Raw genomic sequence first — 24,537 nt, forward strand, 5'->3', positions numbered from 1 at the left:
CAGTCTAAAACCCTCAGCAAATAGCACTTACCTCGTCTACTCATTCTAAACCAGGTCCTTCTGCTTAAGAATGTGTTCATTATTTTTGATATTATCAGAACAGATTTTCAGAATGCTTGGCATTTTCAGATGCATTTAGTTGTATATATATTTGTCACCTATTTGAGTAAAACCATTAAAAGGAAGAAGAAAAAGTAATGTTTCTTGAGATTATGGGTCATTTCACTTAACGTGCATAAAGTAGCATAACTAGCATTACAATCATGTTTTATGCATGTTAATTGCAAACAATAGATATGTGTGAATTAGCGTTGCTCTCATTTCATTTTTCTTCTTAAAAAAACAAAACACTTAGTGTAATTTTTTTTGGCAGTATGTTTCCAGAATGCAAGTAACATTAAAACAAGAAACACTAACATGAAACCCCGGAATCTGTTCTCGCGTACTCTGTGTACTGTGTTGATAAACCCGATCACGTTGTTCAGGTTGAAGGCCACAGGCAATGGAACTGGGGCTGGAAGTCTGACCTTTCTGATCCCATTCTGAATCCACGCTTTCTCCCTGCAAAATTATTTGAAATTATCTGATGTTAATCATTTCTTGAGGAAAAACTGTTGAATTGCAGGCTTGGAGAGAAGGAGGTTTCTTAAAAGCAGTTGGGTGCTGTAGTGAGCATAAGAATAATAAAATGTAAACAAACAATCCCCCAAGGACCTAATTTTAAGCTGATAGTTCAATTCTGAGTTACGTACGTGAGCACTCTAGCTAACGTGTCCAAACAATTAAAAAATCATAATCTTTATACTGTACCACCTCTAGGTTTTGGCAACCTTATATAAACCGTTTTGCACTTTGAACTAAGTTGTGAGCAGTTGCTGACCTCATGTTGCCATCTCTGAAAGGTTTTCTAGATTTATATGATTAATGTAGCAATGTTTTCTGAAAGCACTTTGGGATATGTTGAGTATGAAAGACTTCTATATAAAGCCTCATTCTGTAGTCTGCCGTTCCTTACTTCCAACTCAAGCCATTTCCCAAAAGAACCAAGTGTTGTCATTTCCAAGCATAACTTAACGTACTCTAAACTTCAGGATTAAAAATGAAGCAGCAGCTACATTCAGTGGTCTCATGTAGATAGGTAAACACGTTCTTCGAAGGAAGAAAAGAGAAATTGTATGCTTGATGAATCAAATTTGATTTTTGTAGCAAACTTTGAGGATTTTGGTGTTCCCTCCCTCCACTTTTTTTTTTTTCCTGATTCAAAAGGAAAAGTAAACAATTTCTTACAAAGCAATTCTGCCATATGCTCCAAAGACATGGTTTTTAAAAAATCTAAACCCCCTTACATTAGGGTTAGGTTTTTACTGTGATAGGCGAGAAAAACGTGCTACTGCAGGATTATGAGAAGACAGGGAGCACCAACAAAATTACATTGCCACCCACTACTTCTGGCAAAAATCAAGTTCAACGGTATCCTTGCTTAGGGCTGTATTACTTTCCCCCCCCTCAGAACTCTATTACTTGCCTCGATGTGTATTGGCTTTGAAGGGCAGATAGTTGTATAAAGCAGAGAGCTCTTTACAGCCTTCAGTACTCTCTTTTTTTTTTTCCTCACAACTGAAAATGCATTTCTCTTGTAAGTTCATGATAGGTTTGTTCCAGAAAAATAACAAATTGTTTTTGGATAGTGATTTACATAAAAATGCAAAAAAAAAAAAAAAAAAAAAAAAAAGCAGCATAAAGCCAAAATGAGAGTAAGGGTTTTTCTGTCTTGTATGCCTCTGAGCAGAAAACTGTGGCATTGATTGATGCAATACTATGAGCATTCTGTGTAATTATTTTTTTACCCCTTTTACTTTAAAAAAAAAAAAGTTATCAGAATTGGCAATATCTGCATGATGCAAAAACACATGGATGAATTGGCACTGCTAATCAAAGAACTAAAGTTTCTTCCACACAAGTGAAATGTCACATCCTGTCTTTGAACTGTAATAATGTCTTAAAGTTCACGATTACTGAAATTCCGGTTACGCATTGTTCTAATGTGGGCTGTGGTAGAATACTTGTACTTAACCACTAATACAGAGGAAAACACTGTGTTGGCTGATGTTGGCTATATAGGAGTTTGGACCAACAACCACAAAGACCAGTACTGATAACTGCTGGTGATCATTTTCATAGGTCTTTTTTTGAAGTCGTTTCTAAGTTATCAGCATTTTAATCATTTTGGCTGAAAACCAGCATGCTGAAAAATTACTGAGATCACTCAGTGAAACCATCAAGTCAGGAAATGCAGAGATGCTTTGCAAAAAAATGTAGCTTGCAGGTGATTGAAGTACATGAGGTCATTCTTGAAAAATTTTATGATGATTGTAAGGCAAAAAAAAAAGTCATTTCAAACATCCAAGTGGCTGACCAGACATTTTTGAAAGCCATGTTGTTTGAATGTTTGTTTTAAACTATTTTAAGGGCTGAAAAAGACCACCTGCAAAAATATTGCAGATGTATTTTTTTAATGAGTTAAATAAACTTATTTTTATTTTGGGTGGGGAACAAGCAGAGGTGGCAGGGAAAGAAAGAGTTGACCTAAAAAGGGCCTTCCTTTTTTATTTTATTTTTTTAAGCTTAATAAGGAATGGCAGTCATTTCTCTTAACAATGAACTATATTTCTGTTATTTGTTTTGCCTTAAAACGTTGAATTATTTTGTTGTTACTGTGTTGTCAAGAGCAGCTGGGGAAATTAGATGCCATCCTTTCATCTGTCACAGATTCCCTGGGAAATGCTAAGCCAGACACGTACGCAAAGGTTTTTTCCTTGCCTTGAATACCTGATACCTGTGTGGGAGGACTGCTGAGCTTTCGCTGCTCCAGCTGGTGTCCAGGAGAGCTGTGCTTACGACCTGTGGATATAAAATGATAACGCACACTGGAATAACAGATTCTAGTTCACTTATTTTGGGCACCCGTGATAAATTAGTGTTTTTTACCTTAATCTCTTTGCCCAGTGGCCCCTTGTTTTTCAAGTGATAGTGATTAAAGCTGGTGTCTGAGTTGTTATGCAGATGCCAGTTGGTTTCATGAAGACACCCTGGTCAAGATCCACAGGTATTTGACAGGAACGTGTTCAAGTGAAAGCTGACATTGGAAGCGAGCCCTGCCAGGTCTTCTGCCAGCCCGGGTAGATGTCATCCAAGGTACAAGCACAGCGGTCTCCTGAGCTCCCCAATGCCACATCCAGCGCAGAGCCTTGGGCTCGGCTTCCTGCCAGGCAGGCTGTCACCAAAATGAGCCACCTCTGGGTCCCCCCTGCCTGCACTTCAGGTTATTTAAAAACAAACAAACAAACAAATCCCTTCGTATTACCCCGGGGTAGGTAAGAAGGCTCCTGGAGCTAACGGCTCTTCCAGAAGTCGGGTAAACGGTCCTGCTGTTGAAGTACGCTCTGAAGCGTGTTTGTGAGAGTAGGATGCAACACCTAGTTCAAATATTACAGAAATCAAGACTTAGTTTTACTATCCTCATGTCTGTGGTAATGCAGGGTATCACAAACAAAACTGAATAGAAAGCATGAAGATAGAAGAGCTTCTCTTTGTGCGTGCCACCCATCCTCTGTGCTGAAGGAGAGGGTGCCTGTGGGAGAACGCAAGTAAAGCCCGAACCTGAAACCACGTTGCACGTTTTAGGAGAGAGGGGTATATGTTTATGTGCAATTTTAATTCTGATGTTTCCTATCTCACAGCATATTGATTTTTCCAACAGTGAAAAGTTTGTTTAATGTATTTGTGTCTGTAATTGCATTTAGAGTAAACACTGGCTTATGTGAATATGGGAGGGGGGAGAGGCTAGGGGAGACAGGTTCTGGCCCTGTAATAGATATGCAGAGAATCCAGCCTGGATAATTATATGTCCACATAATTTAAGGTTAATAGTTATCATTTACTCAGTGAGGTTTCAATGAATTTTTAACGAAGGTCATTGATGCTCAGTTTATCAAGTGGATTAGTCATGTTCTCACCGAAAGGGTGAAGATCATAAGTAGCTCTAACACTGATTACCAGGACCTCGGGGCTTCGTTTGTCTGCTTTACTTGATGCGTTTCCTGTGAGCAGTGCAACCTGAGACTTCATTTTCACTGAGTTTTCTGACAGCATCCATTTTGGTGGTCTTTATTAATTTATATTATTCCACTAATGAAGTTTCACCAAGAGCAATGGAAATGTTCTAATTATTTTGCACCAGATTTTGATCATATTCTGCACCTGTGTAATTACATCAGATTTACTCCTCTGTAATTGAGATCATAATTTGACCCAATATGTTAATGACTTTAAAGTAATATAAAAAATGATGAAATCATTTAATGAACATTTTCAAATGGGGTCACCTACTTGCTCGTACTCTCAGACAAAAGGGTGTCTGATTTGTTTGATATAGGTCATCTAGGGAATGTCCATGGGCCAAGGCCAACTTCAGTGTCCCTAACTGCTGTCAGAAAGGGTGCTTCATAGAGAGATAATGTACGAAAGAGAGGAATAAGCAGCTTCTTGTTGGCAATGATACAATCAAAATCCAACCTGGAACAGTATTTTGGCAGCTGGAATTTATTTCAAGCAGAATAAGGCTGCCAGATTCCACCAGTTCATAGTAAATGACAGCAATGGCAAAAAGCAGGAAGGATTGCCGTGGGGATTAGAGGATATGAAACACGTACACTCTTGAGATGTACAGGTACTGACATACCTGCTATCTGTTCCAGGTATTAAAAATGATCCATTTCCAGGGGTAATCGTAACCATCAGTGACAGCAGCGCTGTTCGCAGGTGTACTCTGTAACCCGCCTGGTGCAGCAAAGGCTGCCGTGGGTTTTAACTTGATAACAGAGTGCTGCTGCACGGAAAGACAAAGGCTTTCGACCAGTAATATGCCGCTTTCTTCCACCTCTAGAGAGGTGAAATAAGTTTTGAGTTCTGGTCGCTGCACTCTGGATTATTTCCTTTCTTTTTTCCAATGACAGTTCAATATAAAAACATAAAACTACTCTGGGAAGGAAGAGGCAGAATTTAAGAACTTCTCTTTCTGTCCGAATAACCCCGTGTTACCTGTAGTTATGTCCCTTTTTGCTATTCTCCTCTCCTGCCAGAAATATTGCACTCAAGGGTAGAGAATCTCCGTTTTCAGCTGAACCAGACCATCCACTTGTTCTACCTCCTACTAAACTGGAAAAAATGAGATTAGAGGTTTTTCTGGGGAGGTACAAGTGTTACATTTGCTGCCTTTTGTGTAGAACGCAATATTTAAACATCTACCTTTGAGGGACTTTATTTCAAGAAAGCTTAATCTAATTACATGCAAAGATACTGAAACTGTGATGTATATGATTACCTGCTTTAAATCGAAGTAACTTGTCACATCCTCAGTAAATAGAACAATGGTAATGAATTTTATATGAAAAAAAGAGGTACCTACTCAGTTCAGGGGTCTATATGGTGAAGTGTATTTATTAAGGCCGAAGGTTTTCTCTTGCAAATTTGGATTTCAGCTCCTGCCATCAAGTTCTCTGCTCTTGACACCAAAGCAGTGTCTCAGTTCTGCTGTGGCTTGCCAAGAGTCATGCAGGAAGAAAACCTTTTTCTGAACCAAGAGCAGAATCTGGGATTTTTATAGCTCCCAATCCAGGTTCTTTTCCAAAGACTCATGGATTCTGTTGCCCTTCTGCTCTCACCTGTGCCTCCTGATGCCCCAGAGAAAACAGAATTGTATTTTCTTCCTTTTCTTCACCCTCCATATATTTTATTTTTTTTGTGTTCAGATGTTTCAAATTTGATTTAATACAAGTTCACAGGCTGGTAGTCCTCAGTAAACGCAATCTAGTTTCTTCAGACAAGCTCCTGCTTTTTTTCACTTTGCTAGTTCCTTTTACCCTCTAGCTGTGCGTTTTCTGTTATGGCTCTACAGGAATTGTTACTTTGGGTAGGTCAAGAAATTAAATCAGTTGTTTTCTTTAACACAAATATCAATTGTGGCTTATTGTATGTTTCCTAGAAGACTGAAGTGCAAATCTCAGTAATCAGGGAGGGGAAGTGTTTGGAAGGTGTCCAGTAACTTAAAATAATCCAATTTAATTGACAGAATTAGGAAACTGAATAAAAAAGGGGCACGTTCGTCAATCTTTGTGAAGATTGTTGCTGAATCTCTGCTAGACCCACAGGATTATTTCACAAGACATCAGTAGTTAGGATGATCTATCCTCTGGAACAACAGGGCTTGTCCCTTAACTGTAACAATTTAATGAAGTCAAAAAGGAGTCTGAGGTGGATCACCGTTATCCTTACCGAGCTGATGAGACTGGGCTGTTTCCTTCATCTTGCTTATGTCTCGTATTCCTCTTCTAGTGTGTGAGGCTCTGTGATTAAATTGCAGGCTTGGGAGTCTGACAATTTGTGTTGTATTCCCAGTTCTGCCACAAAGTTGACATAGCAGGATGTATGGCTTAGCTCATGGATGTTTTTTCTTATGAATATATGAACATTAAGATGTGTGCAATCACATACCTAATTTATGCACATAGACATAACAGTGACCGTACACGTAAATGAGATATTTGCAGATGCAAATAGCTACTTATGCATCTAACAGTCCACCAGAAACACACAGTTGTTGTAATTATACCCACAAACTATACGAATGAATGAACAAGCACGTTACGAAAATCAGACTGCTAGCTACACTCTTCATTTATACCATTTTTAAGACCAGAAGAATATTATTAATATTCCTATCCATAATGAGCCATTGCTTATTACCATTTGTAATGAGCTTTAAGATTATTAAATGGGAGGTGCTAAAGATCAGCATTTTTTTTTTAATCTGTATCTGGAGGGTTAATTTATTTCATAGATTCCTCCCTTTGGATGATCTTGAAAATTTACTAATACTTGCTCGGTTCACACTTGCAGAACTTGATAGCACAGGGCTGTTGAACTTGGGTACGTGTGGGTGGTTCTCCCCCAGTCCCAAAAAGGAAAATCAAGAGTGTGGAGATAAAATGAAGTTACTCCTTCAGTGCTTTTAAAACCCTCCCCGAGCCGTGCTGGTGTCTAGCAGGCAGGATGCGACTGGATGTGGAGGCCATTTGTTTGTTTTGTAACTTCGCTGCCATCCCTCAGGCGCTTCATGTGCAGCCTAGCTGGCGTGATAGAGTAGCAACAGGGGAGAAAGCGAAGGCAAAAGCAGGATGTCAGAAAGATCTCTTTAAAGTCGATGCTTAGGTGGCTGAAAAATTGAACATCCTGCTTGGGGTTTGTCTTTCTTGGAAGAACCAGCACCAGAGCACCCTGCCTAAGAAACCACGAGGCAGTGCCAAATACTAACTCTACCTAATTGCACGTGGGAGACCTGTGTCAATCCAGGAGATTTAAACCATCTACTTGCTAAGTTGTGTATTTAAATAAGTACAATTCATGAGACAGTGCTTGCAGAATATCATTCCTTCTCTCAGCCCATGTACTGCTATGTCCTACCAAAGACAGAGTGGTTGAGAATCGGTTATGGCTAGGTTGTTTCCACCCAGCTCATTTCTTTCAATAGTTGCAATGGAAAGCTAGGTATCTTTTTATCAAATGTTCATTCAATATTGCCAAATTACAAGCAAATGTAAAAGCAATTATCCAGGAGAAAATAAGGCAGCTGAAACGTAAGTATTTGTTTAATACCATGAATTTTTAATTATGTATTCTCAATTCTTTCTGATTAGGGCTGTATTTCAGGACAGATGACCTTCTGATACACCCTGAGTATATGGCCTGCTAACGGCTCAGACTGGAAGACAGGGTAAGCTTCTGAGCAACTCTATGGAAATGGTGTGGCAGAGGGATGTGTGCTTGGATCTTTTCCTGAGAGAAACTGGGGTTTGTCCAGGTTGCGACAACCAGAGCAAATTTTTCCCAGGTACCATAAGACAGACATAGCGGTAATGATTTCCTTAATTATTAATGCTAACAGTATTTTACACTGAATGATTTGGAAATTTTCAGAAGATGTGTCTTTAGTTTGGATTTGAAAGCTTTTTAGCTGGAACCGTGTAAGTGGTAATGGTTCACTTTTTTCCTAATCAGTTTAGTTTAAGATGAATAAATGTAGCCTTTCTAAACTAAGAAATAAATATTTGAAAACTGGAAAAGATATTTTGTCCAGTTTTATTGAACTCTTCTTTAAAGGAAAACTAACCTGAATGCTGGTACTGTAATAAATCTTTCGTATGTACAAAATCCCCAGATCATTTATTTGTAGTCTAAAAGTTGACCTTAACATGTGGATATTTTTCAATATTTAGCCTTTTTTTCATTAATTTTTGCAAGAAGATAGCTCATATATACTGTATTTGGTGTAATATAAAGTATTTCAGCTGCATGGAAGTCATTGAAAAGACCATTATAGCAGTTTGAGTAATCTTAAATCCTATTATAAGAAAGTTTTGAGTGTGTTGGGTTTGTCTTTGATTTCTTCTTTGGTTTTGTTTTTTTTTTTCCCCCCTTAGTTTTCCACACTGTGAGTGAAGCTCTGCTGTTTGCACTATGTAGATGCAGTCCTAATATTTTAATATCACTAATAAAATGCTGTTTCAGCTGATAAAAGTGGGAAGTATTACTGGGACCAGAGCATTTGTATTCTCATGTTAGTTTGAACAGGGATACTAATAAGCGTTCACTGTAAATAGCGTGAGAGGCAAAAATGTTCAAAAAAAAGATTGGTGAAGATACAGCTGAAGCCAGTAACTGGAATATGGTTCCTCAGTTAATCTCCAGGGAACAGCTCTTTCATTTAAGTTTGGAATATTCAGATGAATTTTGAATTGTGTATAACCGTATCTCCACACAATGCATCCTACTCATTGGTGCTAATGGAGTCATTCAGAAGTCTGAGAAGCTGATAACTTTATTGACTTAGTTGACTTGAGGTATATGACTCACAGTAAAAGTTGGACAGCTACTAAAAATACATTTGTAATCTTGCGATAGGAAATCTTCAGAAACTTAGGAGATTCAGATAAGCTGTGTGCTGGCTCTCAACTCATCTGAACTCTAGTGAATCTTGCTGGTCTGGAAATCTCCATGGAAATCTGAGCAAGTTAAGGAACTGTCTCTGATATTGAAAGCGCAGAAGATGGAGGAAAGTCTGCAGTGAGTCCTGCCACTGCCTTACTGAATGACCTTGGGTAAGTGTCTGGATGCTCAAGTTAAATCTGAGCAGATATTAGTTATCCTTCACTGTCACCTTTTCTCTCTTGCAAGCTAATGGAAACCAGTGTTTTCACCAGGGAATTTGCATAAATGTACCCCAAACTGCTGTCTTGGTGGTAGGACTGAGAAACTCAGCGTGTATTTTATTTAGGGGGTTAAAAATCTCAAATTGGTATCTATCATATGGCTTTGCATAGCAGGTCCTCAGTACTCAAAGGGCCTCTGAGGCCTACTGCCGTAATGACAGTGGTGAGATCAGCAATAGCAGGTTAGAATGATTAGGAGAACCACATTTGTGCTATATTTATTTAAGTTTTAATTATAATTTAATCAGGAATCTATGAATTGTTTATTAAAAACCTAAACAAACAAATCATAAACCAAAAAAACCCCCAAACACCATAACAGGATTTCTTTAACATCTTACTATAGATTCAGTTTAGGATTCGCTTTGAGTTTTTTGCTTATGCGTGCAAGTCCTTAGGCTACAAGAACCAGTGTATGTCTCTCTTGGATAAAGCAAACTGAAATGGAAAAGGAAAAGAACGTTAGTTTTTGTTTAAGCACCTTTTGTTGCCATACGTGTTTACTGGAATATTTGATAATGAAGAAAGGAAGTAGGTAATACGTATCAATTTTTTTCTTTCTGAGACGTATTTATTTTTAAGATTTATGTTTTATTAGGCATCAGGAAAAAGTCTGAATACAGGCAAGAAATAAACAGGAGGATATGAATCCAGGAGACATTTGATGACAGAAGGGAATCTCAGATTTTGAGAATTATGTCTATTTCACACAAATAAAAAATAAACCAAAACTGTGGATCCTAAACCCACTAACTATACCCTATGAAATTCATAAGCAACTCCCAGTTCTACGGCTTGAGAAAATCTCTAGCACAAATACAAAAGGCTTGTTTATATAATTTCATGAGGTGATGCAATTAAGGTGAAGTGTACTTAGTATAAAGATTACAAATATGCTTCTCTATGTACATGACACTTTTAAAGGACTGTAACAAGATGGCTTAAGTAGCAGACACAGCACCTCTTTGTATTGCAGCAATAATTGGCTGAAGAGGCAGACGTTAGCGAACATTTGTCTGCGCTCCTTGGAAAATGTCTTCAGTCCTGGCAAATGGATTTGCTCCGCGATTCATTTTGTAGGTATTAAGCACGGTGCCATTTGCCTACCAAACCGTGATCTCCTTAAGCAGATTACGGTTTATTGCTCCAAACAGCAGCATCTCAAGGGGAAGGAACATTTCCGTGACGTCATCCCAGCAGGTAGTGACATTTTGAATGCTTGATGACATTTCCTCTTGTAAATAGACAAGGGAAGTCGGTAGGTGCAGCATTGCTTTACCTTTTGTGAAATGTCACTGCGCTGAGAAAAGCGAAAGAACTCCCGTATATTATTTTATTGTTTCTGGGAAACAGAAGGAAATTACACTAAAAGGCTCATAGTACCCTACGTATTTCTTACATTATTTGCCAAGGTTGCTCTAAAGAAATACCAATGAACTCCAACTGCATGCGTTGTTAGTTTTTATAACAAATAGTTCTCTTACTTAAGTTCATGCCTCCTTACATTTCTAATGCTCCTGACTTTAGCTCATAGAAAACACATCTTTTACAACCTTACCATCTGTCCTCCAGGATTTACTTTAAAAACGTTATCCTTCTAACACCTAAAAATTTTCCTTTCTCGTTTGCTTTCTAGCGTCTGAACTGATATATCATTGATCATTAGAATAATGCTTTCAATTTTGGTCCCTGCTTTTTTATTATCATTTGAGTCTCCTGGCTCTCACTGGCCTTCAGTCATCTTGCACCCTGGTATTCACTGAGAAGAGTAATGTTGTTGTGGTGCTTGGTCCTAGCACTTTTTCCTCTACTGTAGGCATCATGGGACTTCTGTGATTACAGATCACAGAAAAGGAAATACAATTGTTCTGAGCATAGTCATCCACAAGAGAAAACACATATGATCTGCAGTGTTACCTTTTTCTCTGGAAAGCTGACCCCAAATAGATCTGTGAATCCCACAGAAATTTGAGTCTAATGTAAAAACATTTCAGGAATAGTTTGGTGCAATATTTTGTTACTAAAATACTTCTCCTGAATGCTATCTATCTTTCCAGTCTGAGCTGCAACCAGCTGGTTTTCATCCAGTTCTTTGTTTCTGCCAGCTATTGAAAGCAGTTGGCACCATCTCTGTCTATCTCCTACGAAAAAGCAGCATAGAAAAAGATATAATCAGTATGTTAATAATAATATTTATAGCTCAGGCTCATTAGACGATCATTCCCAGTAGTTTTCCATCAAAATTGAACCGAACCCATGGACTATTCTGACCCCACAGGACCTTGTGTATTTGGTTATTTAAGAAACACTTAACAAATTTCATCTTCTATGATCAGCCTAAAGATTAGCTAATGCAAGGATGAAATATCCTATATTTGCTTTATCAACATCCATTTGGAACAGCAGCAGACCACTGCAGCCAGGCCAGCTCCCCACCCAGTGGGCTCTGATGGCTCATCCAGCCCCTTTTCTGTCTCACCAGTGCTCCTTCAGGGTCTCCCAAACCTCCTTTTGCCTTCCTGAGCACCTCATGCTGATCTACTGCACAAGCTTGCTTGTTTTGAGCTGATACATCGCCGTGATGCTGTTGAACACCAACTGGACAGGGCAGCAACGAGATGCTCCTATGGACATCTCTGCACCTCTCATCTCTTGCAGATAGACCCTATGCCATTCCGATTAATACTTTGATTTCATGGTTTGTTCTATGTTCAGAGGTCTTCTACTGTGCAGTTAATCAAAGGGCCACCAGCACCCTCCTCCAGTGTCCTTCCTTTCTCCACCTAATCTCTGTGCCACCAAATTTTCTTTTACCAACAGGTTATCTCTGAAGGTTTATTACTTGTTCTCAACAGACCAGCAGAAAGCTCTCCTGCTTCTTATCCTACAACACACAGCAGGTGTTGAGCGTGATGAATTTGGTAGGCAAGTTACTGTCTCGGTCTTCCCATTCTCTACTGACTCCAGCACATACCTTCCCCTGTACCCAAAAGCGAGATTCCCACCACTTTTTCTTCTATTTTCTTGATCAATTTACAAAAGTGGTGGTCCCAGTCCATCTGCCTAAATGAAACTTGCCATGCAAGAAACAGACCTCTGGGAAACGTGTATGTGTGAGCAGGGAGGAGCTCTGGGCAAAAGCAGAGCCGGGTCTTTGGCAACCATCTAGTCTTATGAGTCTTCTTCCTGGTAATTGTGTTGTGGATGGTAGAAAAGTTTTTGAGATTTCACAACAAGCAATTGTTCAACACTGCTCTGAGAAGATACAGGAAAGAAATCTCTGGATCGTAATATAGCACAGCTTGGGAGACTCGCTATGATTAGCACAATTTATCCTCATCATGTTAGAGTGACTGTGCCATCAATATTTAAAAGGGCACAAATCATCTTCCAAAGATGTGATTCTGTGAGTAAATTTTGCACCCACTCGCTTTGAGTGGGTTGCAAATATATTCACATGGTCTTCATCACAACTGAGCAGCAGCAGCAGCGTGTATTCCTTTTAAAGGAAGCTGGGATGAAAAAAAACGGCCTCTTAAAAAGGCAGATTAATCTCTTGGAAACTCCCCACTGGAACGTTGTAACATTAACTGGCAGTTTCCCCTGATCCAGGTAATTTATTCATGAAACTTATGGAGGTTAATCAAAAGTTCATATAATTGTAATAAACAGAATACATAATGGACTAATCATGCAATTCAAGGCATTTTGTAATTTATTTGAAATATCAGATAAAAATAACTAAGAGGTGTGCCAGGAAGCCAGCAAATAATTTGGAAACTGATGAGCGTGGCATACCTGCTGAACTATGAATAGATAACGTAGTGTCTAAAAGTATATAGATAAATATAATAAAGTAGCAAGTTTTCCGCAGGCTTATACCTTTTAAGAGGCTTTAAAATTGATTCTAAAACTCACATTGCCACCTCTTGTACAATCTGGTTTCCAGTTCAGGCCTTCAGCAGCAGAGCTCTGAGTCGTCCTCTGGCTGGGACCTGAGAGGTCTCAGGGAAAGGGGCTCCATTTGCCCCTTCTAAAGCTGGAGCAAGCATATTAATCAAATGGCATTTGCAAACGCTGTATTACTATAACCAATTTATTCTCGCTTTAAAAATAAAATTAGACGGAGGGAATGTTAACTTTTGAACGTGAATGCACTTTTGTTGAAAAAGCATTCTGATTTTGACTCGTCTTGGGGGAGGAGATAAGCTCCTGTGTTAACGCTTGTTTATTATGACTTTATGGTAAGTGCACATGAGGATCTAGGGCTGTACCCACCTTGCCAAGTGCACCCAGGGTAGCCAAATGTGAATACAAATCAGCTGCACGAGTATACCAAATACGTGAGCACAAAATAGACTTTCATTTGTATTTGCTTTTTCTTTTCCCAAGAAGGTCTTGTTAAATATTCTAATAAGGACAGAAGCTATGCTATAGAAACAATCTTAGGTTCAGGGTTCAGTCTAAGGTGGCTTGTGGCTGGGTTTTTGTAGGGTTTTTTTGTTGGTTTTGGGGTTTTTTTGAGGGCAGAAAAAAATTATATATGGTATGTGCAAACACATAGACAAACAAAGCATGTATTTTCTCATGAATACATAGACAAAATAGATATCTACAGATATAAAATACGGATATCTACAGAGGTATACTGAATGCTGATGGGCGACTGAACACTGGCACAGGTTGCCTGGAGAAGCTGTGGGGTCTCCATCGCTGGAGATAATCAAAAGCTGCCTGGAGATGGTCCTGGGCACCCTGCTGTGCTGAGCAGGGGGGTTGGACAAGATGACCTCCAGAGGTCCCTTCCAGCCCCTGCCATTCTGTGATCCTGTGAAATTCTCAGATATGAGAAAAACACATGCTTCAGTGGGGGAAATACGGTATTTAAAAATGTCTTATGTGTTTTTCTTGTACCGAAAATGTAATTTTATACTTTGCTTCTTGATAACGATTTGATTTTGAATAAAAATTCTTCATTTTGCATATATCTTTGTACGGCTGGGCACTGAAAATCAAGACATGTAAAAATTAAGTACTCTGATATGCTGCAGAAGGAACATGCTTTCTAAAAAATAAGATGTCTGAAATAAAATGTTGAGTTCCAAAAACAAAAACCCAAGCAAACGGTATCAACTACAGAGAGGGTGAGCAGATACAATCCAGTTTCCTGAAAAATCATACTTTTCCCAGGATACAAAGTTGAACAGCCTAATAAGGAGATCACACAAAAAGAAATATTAAACATTTCACAGGAAGGCATTTTTCAGACCTTGGTTGGAAGACTTTCAACTCAACAGTTGCTTTAATCAGTTTAGTCAATTATATTCAGGGGAATCACTTCAAAAGCACAAGGAAATTTCATGTTATGCCTTGTAAGTGATGAATAACTTCTAGGCTCTGTTCCCTTCTTAAACCCATACAAAAAAGATGAAAAGATTAGCACTTCCCGTAGCACCGTCACTTTCCAGGATTGCCTTGAAAGCAGCGAGGAAAGCACGGTAGATTTTAACACTAAAGAGGCTATTGTGCAGAAATTAATTGATGGCCTTGTTTTGCCTGTGTGATAGCAGCAGAAGTAATGAGTATAGACCTTGTTTCAGCGTTTTGCTTTCCAGCACCTGGCAGAAAAGTTGGCGAGCTGAATCCTAGCAGGTAAATTCTTTTTTTGGAAGCAGGCAGGCTTTTTGAAGCAATCGGGTAAACTCCCCTCTCAGGCGATCTTTTTTTCTTTCTAATAGGCACTTTTCCTTTTAGGCAATCAAATCTTTTTCCACTCTGTACACAAGCTCCTTGCTTTCAGGCAGGTAAACGTTTTCCTCCCCCCTGATTTCCCCCTGGTAAGCAAACATAACCTAAAAGAAAAGGACAGATTAAAGCCGTTTGCCCATAAAACTCTGCCGTCTTCCCATACTAGGAATTCGTCTTGTGACCTACTTCCTTAACACTGTTTGCTATTGAGCAAGGACAAAACCCAAATGTCATTTCACGACATAATCCACTGTCAAAATTGGCACTAGCCAGCAGGCCTGCTGGTGGTCGCTCACAGATAACAACTGTGGAGCAGGCATAGCAAATGAATTTTTTCCACAGAATATGGTAAGTCAGGGTTGAAGAGTATTGGGACAGAAGGGTGGGAGAACTTGTGCTGCCTCTGTCATGTCTCATATATTCTTGAGTCTTAAGTTTCCAGTACTTGTCAATGACTTGTCAAGCTGGCATTCTTCAAAAACACGCCGTTAATTGGTGTCACGTAAACATGCTATGTGTATTTTTTACAGTACCAGGAGTGGTTTTATTACTTTACCCACTTCTCCGTTACCAGTAGTAGTAAACATGAGTATACTGGCTTTGTAAGGTGATGGTCTTAAGTTTCTGAGTAGTAACTAACACTTTACCTTCACATTTAAAAAATTCTAATATTTAAGTGTTAAAGTTTGGAATTGTGAAAATTCCTTTTGTAGGACCACAGTTTACAGGATTATTCTTTTGTAGAGTCCTAAACACGCACATCCTTCTGTTTATAAAATACATTGTGCAGTAACAGTAAATAAAAATCCCTCCCAATATGATGCCAGGCAAAAGCTTCTTGCAATATCAAAAGCTTTGCAAGCTTATTTTACAAGACGTCATTCTAAATCATACCAGGATAGTATGGAAAGATGTCTGTGTGTTTAGGAGCACTGAAAGAAGGCTGGGTTAAGATACTTCAGTTGACATCCATTGCAAGAGTCTAAAAATTACATGCAAATGTCTGAACTCAGTTTTGAAATTTATATAACTTGGAGTGAAATTCTCTATTCATTAAATTTTTGTATTTTAATGGGAGAAAGAATAGCACTTTTTTTTTTTTTAATGCACCAATGTTGTTTTCTCAGCATTTGAAGTACTCGTTAGGCTATTTATTAACATTTGTTCCTGAAAGCTCCTTTTTCTACAGAACATGTAAATGCTTCCAATTTCATAAGCACAACCAGCTGAACGCAGATATTCCCTTGATAGGAGATACATGCCCTATCTCATCTGCGGACGTTGATAGATGTCACTTGGTATCACGTCTCCATTTTCATATTCACACAAAAAGAGCACAAAAATTAATTTGCTTTTTGGCTTCCTTGACTGGCATCATCTTTGCAGCTATGCCCCTCATCTTTTTAATATTGCAACGTGCCTGATTTAACATGCAAGGTGTCTGCAGGATACTTCCCCTTGCTGAGCAGATGGGAGAGGTGCCAGACCCGATGGACACGACTGGGTTTGTGCAGGTTGTCATGATTATCATCGCTGCGGTGCTCCGGAGGACAGCGAAGCAGCTGTGTAAAGGCCCTGGGTAACTTGTTGGTTGTCAGCAACACCGCAGAATATTTTCACTGTACCTTTGAGCGCATGGAAGATGTAGTACATTTCCATGCGAATACCATGCATATTTAAATGAGCTCCTTGCCCAGTGAGTCCAACATGTCACATCGGCTCTTATTCAGTGCCCTTACGTAAATCTTGGACGTTAGTTCTGTTTTTTCCATTGCATTTAATTCTCGTGCAATAGCTGCCTGTTGCTTTTAGTCGTTTGCTGCAATATTTGCTATGGATGCAACAGGTGAAAATAAACAATGCTATAGTTTTTCCAGATGTTAGATAATGTCTCTTGTGGGCCTGGTACCTGGAGATAATTACACCTTTTAGTGGATTTACGCTGCCCATTTTATTTCCTGTCACCTGGGGAATAATTGTATGCTATCTATCTGCCTTTTCATACTGTTTTATCAAGTATTTCTTTTATATATGTACAATGGAACTGCTGGGACCAGTAACTTTTATTTCCTCCATTTATCAAAATATTTAACTAACATACTCCAAGGTGAGTCATCATTAAATAATGGTTCAGGGCTCTGCTGAGGTTAAGCCTAAATCATTATAGTTGTTTCTCTTGCTCCAAACCCCCCAAATCTCCCTTCTGGCAGTGCAAAAACCTTGACAGCTATGGGCTTAGGTCACACCATTTAGTATCAAGGAACTGTCAGATCTTGTTTTCTTTTTGCTATTCTGCTCATTAGTCAAAGCAGATTCTTTGCTGCAGCAGGTCTGCATACCGCATCCTAACCCAGTACATCCTCAGGAGTGTGATCCCAGGATGATCCACCATACCGGGTGAAAATATCAGTGCTCCGTCACAGTAAACCAACTGTAACATCTTCCTGCATTCACTTACACAGCCTGGCAGTTTTGTAAGGAGCCATGTTAAAGAAGCAGCCTTCAATTTCTCTTTTAGCTCTTTTTTTTTTTTTTTTTTTTTTTTTTTAATGTACCTTGAGGAATTGGGGTTTTTCTCCAACCCAAATATGTGCGTAGCAATGCTCTCAACGGATGGCCGGTACTTGACAATATGTTGTTTGTGGATGACTTAAATCAAAGACTCATCCATAATTAAATGATAAATAGAGAGAATTTCAGCTGTAGAAAAACATTTTTCTATTTCCTTCATAATCTGTTTGTAAAATATATGTGGAATTGAACTATAGTGTTTTATTGTAACTTATGTAGTTGGCAGATATTAAAACCAATGCATTAAATTGCTGAAACATGCTGTTTTTCTAGAGAGAAAAGTACACACCTGTTACATTTTTATTTTTGTTTGATAAAACACTGCACAGATTTTTTTGGGGTGTAGATAGGTAGATCTTGTTTGCATACAGAAATGTTTCTAAAAGAGAAAACACAAAGTCAAACACAGACTTGCTAGGAAATGTCAGAACTAAAATGTGCTGTTCAGAGTACATTCAATATGCATGTTAATTGTGGGGGTGTGAATGCCACATACTGTTTTTCCTCTTGACCCTTGACTCGTTCAGAGTACTGAACGGCCCACAGAAAACTGAACACAGCGCAGGAAATGGAATACACCGCTGTCCACTAGTTTGTGTCTCTTCCCAATTCATCCCAGCCCTGCTCTGCTGCATTTGCAAGCACCTGAGCAGCCCTGCTTTTGGGGCACTGTTACCGAAGGCTCACGACGTGCTTATTCCAGCTTGCCTTCATCTTTCAGGCCCTGGGCTGTTGTTCAAGATGCCGCGGTGGAGCTTTGGCAATGCTTTCTGACCATCGCTTCAGCGTGCCTGTCCTGAGCTGGACTCGTCATCATCATTACTTTCCCTTCCCTTCTGTTCCTCCTATCACAGCTTGGCTCAAAATGCTCCAAAGACATCACTCGTTTTTGTCATCATAGTTCTATAAGGAAGGGTCTTCCCATATTAAGGGTGAGGAACCTAGGGTAGCAACGTGAATGTCAAAACAGCTCATTTTAGGTTTGCATGTTCAAAAAGCTGCTTCTTTTTTCTTTTTTTTTTTTTCCCTCATATTATTTTATTGTATTAAATTTTAGAAGACTTGGAGCTGCTAATCATACCTCATGGTGAGCATCTAGGATCAGATGAATACCTTGTTAGTGATCGTTATGAACAGACAACTCAAATGAGAATTCAAGGGGAAATGTAGGAATCTGCTTGCAGCGAACCACAGTCTCTCTTCTTGCGGTGCGCTTCTTTGTTAAACACATTAGGGCACACTGCTATAGACACTGCAGTTCAACTACGCAGTTAACCTTGGCTTTTGTGCCCTGACCACCCAAACAGTGGAGGAAAATAATGGCTGAAAGTCTCACTGCGTAGAAGCATTCCCCAGGTATGAGGAACTACTGCTCCAAATGCAGTTATACAGGCTGGTTTTTCTCTCTCTTTCCCCATTCTTTGTCATGCAAGATTCATTTTACAACGTATTATGGTAATCCTGAGGTAGCAGATAAAGAACCAAAGTGTTACAACGCTGTCTTGAATAGGCCCTGCTTTCTGTTGAGCAGAATCGATGTTCAGCGCAGGAAAAATCTCGATCTACGATTCCCGTTGTAGTATGGAGCAGGTAAGATGCACTAGCACTGTATTTTTTAAAAATACCATTTTGTTTTTAAAATCACTGAAAATAATTCTGATAGTAGCCACACAATTACATATAGGACAGGACTAATGAATAAAAGATCTTAAATCTATACTATAACGTAAATGATTTTTATAAGGACAGACAAATGCCTCGTAACTGAAACTACATATTCTAATGGGATATTGCTTCAAAAATACTGCTTTCCAGTAACTTATAGCAGAAAACTATTACAATAATCTGTTTTCACTCTAGTAGCAACAAACTTGGATGCTTAGTTTTTCTTCTTCTTTAATATAATATATAAATAGTGTTCTTGTATCAATTTATGTTAAAGTATCTGAGGTGGGATTCACGTCCTCAGGTTTAAGCTGTCTACAGCAGCCCCCTTAGAGCAGACAGGGCAAACTGAGGAGTTCCATAACATGATTCATCTCGTCCTGAGGAAGGTGCCCGAAGCAGGTCAGAGGAATCACCTTGGCAAAGTGACCACAGTCCTCCCTGAACTGCACAGGTGGCAAGCTCAGCAAAGGTGACAGCCACTGTGGTGTCATCTAAAATCAGTAAGATAAATCCTACTCTTAGTGTCTGTGTATGTGTGGGGGTTTAGGATTTTTTTTTTTTCTTTTTTCATTTAAATTGCTATTCACTGCATCTAAATGATATACAACTGGGAAGAGGAGTCACAGGAAGATGTTGTCTGGGATATCAAAGTGGCCTCAAATATCCTTTTGTATAAACACCAGCACTACATTAAATTGCTTTTGATCACAGCATGATATATATGAAGAAAAGAGAAAATCCAAGTGCTTGCATATTTGGGGAAAAAGAGGGAAAGATGAAGGGAGAAGAAGGAAAGCTGCACAGTCAGGGCTTATTTTTAACATTTTTTCAGAATCTGTACTAATCCATAGATGCGGGTGGGTTACCTGGCCCTGGAAAATTCCCATACAAATCCACAGATGTCCACATATCATCAAAGGTCAGCCTTAAAAAGCAGGCTGGCAAATTTAAAGCAATCGGTGATCCATTCAGCATTTGTGCAGTAACCATATTTAATATATAAGGTAATGCCATCACTGGCAAATCTATTATACCTACTGTGCTCATCTCTTCTGCCATGCTCCTGCTGACAGACACCTATAGTTTGGAAGGAGTACTGGTACCAATTAAAAAGTAAATATGAAAATTAATATAGACTTAATCAAATCTTTGACATAAACATGAAAAGGGTGTGTATATTCTTACCAATTATTGGTCCCCAAAGCAATGCTGGTTAAATATGTATTTTTTTTTTTCCCCCACAAGTATCTGAAACTCTTATTTCTGGTGTTGATCTACTAAATTGTAAAGTGTCAGTGAAATGAAAGCAGGATTAGAATTAGCCCCTAGTACTACAGTTGTGATTGTGGACTGTTCCAGGCTAACCTATTTTGAGAAATTATCCTTGAAAGAAGAAACACAGTGACCTTTAAAATTGCTTTCTGACTCTAATAATCCCAAAGATCAATGATCTTCAAGCTAACATACTCCAGATTGCAAAACATCATTTTCAGGATTTCGAATAATGTCATTTTAGAAAAAAAACCCAAACCCATAAACAGAGGGTGGCAATTCCAGGCAGCAAGTAGTGATCGTGGGCAGCAAATCTCCAAAGAAATTACTTTTTTAGGGTGCTGGACCCTAAATTGAGCTGCAGAGCAGATATAGTTATTTACTAAGAGGCCAGGTAAAGCAAAACAGATATGTAGAACACAGTACAGACTAACATATGCTGCAAAGGGATTTAGCAACATAATGTATACTGAGTCACCCTTGGAGCCTGAAATTAAAATGTGCATGCAAGATCCATTAAGAATCTACTTTTTTTTCTTTTTCTCCTAAGATTCCTTTCTAAGAAAAATGAGGATTTTTTTTTTTAACGACTATTGACTCCCCAGCACTACTTCTAGTTCAAACCACTCTCTACTTTCAGCCATAAATTCCATTTACAGCTTAGAGTAACTCTTCAGCAACACCTTTAAAATAAAAAAGCACGCTTACATTTGCTTATATTTTCAAGTGTTCCTTGAAGAGTCATTTTGGGGAGATACACACCTTCATCAAAGGCAGCAGAAAGGATAGTTAGATCTATGACAGCTTTTCATCTAAACAGGTCATTCCGTCTCCTAAATAAGGGAGCTACATCACACGTCTGGTGAACGTAACCTTTCTCAAGAAGGCCAACCATCCACCCACAGGCTCCCTTCCAGTACTTAGGGCACCAGTTGAAATACACAGGGTCATTCTTTGAAAGTTTAGCAGTTTATGTAACTTTACAAAGTCACTACCATGAAATCATCAATTTCATAATTTTAAGAAAGGTAACTGTAATCTTGCATCTCTTATGCAGTGTTACATTCAGAATGTTGTTTGCAGTAAGGCCAAGAATTTATCGTTAGTATAACTGAAATCATCAGAATCTCATCATTACTCTGTCTTTTTCTGGACTAACAATGATGCAGTTAGAATTTTTACACACGTTTCCTGGTTTCCAGCCCTTTTCCTGGTGCTACGCTCCCCCTTCCCCAGCTCCTCGGGGCCCTAAGGCCAGAGGATTCACACTGGTGCTGGCAGTGGGGGTACCATGGCACGTTGGCAGCATCTGGAGTCCTTCACAAGGAGGAGTACCAGGTTCTTCGTGTCACTGGTTTCTTCTTCCTCCCTCCAGGATCCACTCAGGGTCATTTTAATATGTTTGGTAATGTGCTTTTGCGGCTTCCTCTTTCTTCGCTGGTCTGCAGCTCCATGTAACATTTGAATTTACTCTGTATGTTGCCTTGTACTTTTGTTAGATGCTAGTTCTTTGTTCTCTTTGTTTCCCCTTAAAACTAGATTTGTCCAGCTGAGGTCTGCATTTCTTTAACTGACCATGGATGAGTTGTCTGTGGGTGTGAGGTCTTTGCGCCTGTGCCCCATCTCTGTTCTCCCACGCCTGCCCACGTCCCCAGGCTGCTGCAGTCCTACCAGACCTGTGTTGCTTTGCGCTGCCTCATTGCGTTAGAGCCGTAAGAATCCCGTGCTATGCAGAGTAACTGCTTGTTACTGCTACGTCTGTATAAACCTACGGCTGTACCACGCAAAGATAAACAAAAGTAAGACAAGCTGGCCATAGACACCCAGTCAATTAGAGAAACTGCTGTTGCAGCTCAGCCAAGTACGGCAAGGCTGCAGCAGGTCAAGAGAAGTTCAGACTGAGCAGATCTGACAAGGCTCAGTCCTGGGGCCTTGCAAATTCGGTACGAAGCTTATGGCTTGGTTCTAGCTACAGCAATATTGTACTGCAGGGCTGCGTGGTTACAGCAGCGTGATACTTTACTTACTGTTGTTAAAATGGTTTTTTGTTAAAATGTCATTTTTTTTAATTAATTTTACCACAGAGTAGTATCTGAGATGCTATAAAATATATGTACCATCAAAAATAATTAACATATCTTAATGATTTGATCATTTAATTTTGTCAAAACAGACACAATCAAAGCAACCTCTGTAGTTTGGAGGTGGTTTTACATTTTAGTAAAGAATCTGGGCATGTATGTCTTAGTTATAGTCACAAAGAATGTATATTAAAGCTAAGTCAGTTGTAAATTTGGATTTACGGTTAAGCACGCAGACGAAAGCAGTGTGATCTTTGGAGTCTGAGTACAGGCTGTTCCTATGAGATCCTGTCTCAGTGTCTTAGGTGACTCCGGGCTTATTTTGAGTCATGACCCGTAACTGCGTTCCTAGTTGTGGAAAGACCATTAATGATAGTATTCCCGTTCAGAGGTTATGCAAATCTCAAAGTAATTGCTTTTGCAATTACTCTTCAAAAATTATTAACATATTTTTGGGCTATTCTGAAATATTGATCCTGCTTTTCTAAGAAGAAAAACCAAGTCATGTTGAAGTGGGCAGTAGATTCAGGGCTGAAGGTAAACAACTACTGCAGCTGATTAATGACAATGAATTTTCATTTGATGCTTTTAGGAGGGTTTAATATTAAAAACTGTGGAAAACTGTGTAGACGTATCAGGACACAAAACTCCATCATTCTTACAAATACGATGCAACCGATATTTACACTTTTTCAACCTGCTGTCATTTAGTAAGGTGACGTACATTTTATAAAATCATTTGCATTTTTCCTGCGGAGTTACCCGCATCTGCTTAGGCTCCTACCCATGGATCATTTAGTCTCCTTACTGCAGCTGGACCAGCACTGTCCTGTATCTCCAATAGGTTGTCTTAAAGATGGCAGCAACCTTATCTGTGCATAAGGAGGAGATTATGACCCAGCTGTCATGTACCCGTAGAAATTGTCTGTCTCACCCTTTCTGTGTCAAGAGACTTTTGGCAGGAACATAATATTCCCTTCAAAATCAGTTTGTTCCTTTTGCCTTTTTTTCATATATTCCATTTATCTGATTCTCCTTCTTCCAAACAGTCTTCAGCCCAGCAGACTGATTAGATCCTAATTCTTTTGGCATGCTGTCAACTTGTCCTAGTCAGAATAACTATTAGGCCTTTGCTTTTGCTACTCCTCTGCAATTTTGTTTCCCTTTCTGTGCTTCATGTCTTTTCTTTGTGATTTTCACCTATTTTGCCTGAAGCTGTCTTCTGACAATATGTTACCACCTCTCTCTGCGGATTTGTTCTTTGCCTGCCCAAGTAATTTATTTATGTGTTAGCTTCCTCTTCACCGTTACCCAGGCTGTTTGACTTTCTGGGTATTGCTTTTCATAGTGCCTTAAATCCCCGGCATGTTATTAACAATTTGAAACAGGAGGGCTTTTGTAGCTTTTAATGCAACAACTTAATCATGCTGACGGTGTGTTTTTAAATGACCGGAATTCCTTGTGCGCGCACACCGAGATAACACCTTACCTCTGCCCGTAACAGCTGTGGGGCTGAACGTAGACTTCAGTAAGACTTGCCCCCCCCCCCCCGCCCTTGGCAGTTAAATGACGTATTTAGATTACATGCCAAAATGAATAAAAATCAGTCCTTAGATTGTTGTGTTCTATTCCTATATTTTCATTATATGTATTGTGGGAGAAAAAACCACAAAACAAATCAGGAAAAAAGCATAAGACATTCTGTTCAATTGAAACAGCCCTTCAAAGCCTGGTATTTGAATGTGACAGAAATTTCATCCCATGGCTTGTTCCTAAACTTCAGAAATAAATGGAGAATCATATACAATTCAGGATAGGGTTTCTGTTCCTTTTCATTAGTTCTTCTGTAGAAAGAAAGTATGATGAAGGCA

General features: G+C 39.1%; 1 long non-coding RNA gene across 1 annotated transcript in view; it reads left to right on the forward strand.

The window, feature by feature from the left end:
• The window catches only part of LOC142601662 (uncharacterized), a 114,402-nt gene that overhangs the window by 89,279 nt on the left and 586 nt on the right, over positions 1-24,537 (forward strand). Inside the window, exons 4-5 of the long non-coding RNA XR_012835204.1 lie at positions 7,755-7,831; positions 9,019-9,215. This is a non-coding gene — a long non-coding RNA (uncharacterized LOC142601662). The remainder of the gene's footprint in view (positions 1-7,754; positions 7,832-9,018; positions 9,216-24,537) is intronic.

Source organism: Balearica regulorum, chromosome 4 (genome assembly GCF_011004875.1).
Source record: "Balearica regulorum gibbericeps isolate bBalReg1 chromosome 4, bBalReg1.pri, whole genome shotgun sequence".
Lineage (NCBI taxonomy): Eukaryota > Metazoa > Chordata > Aves > Gruiformes > Gruidae > Balearica > Balearica regulorum.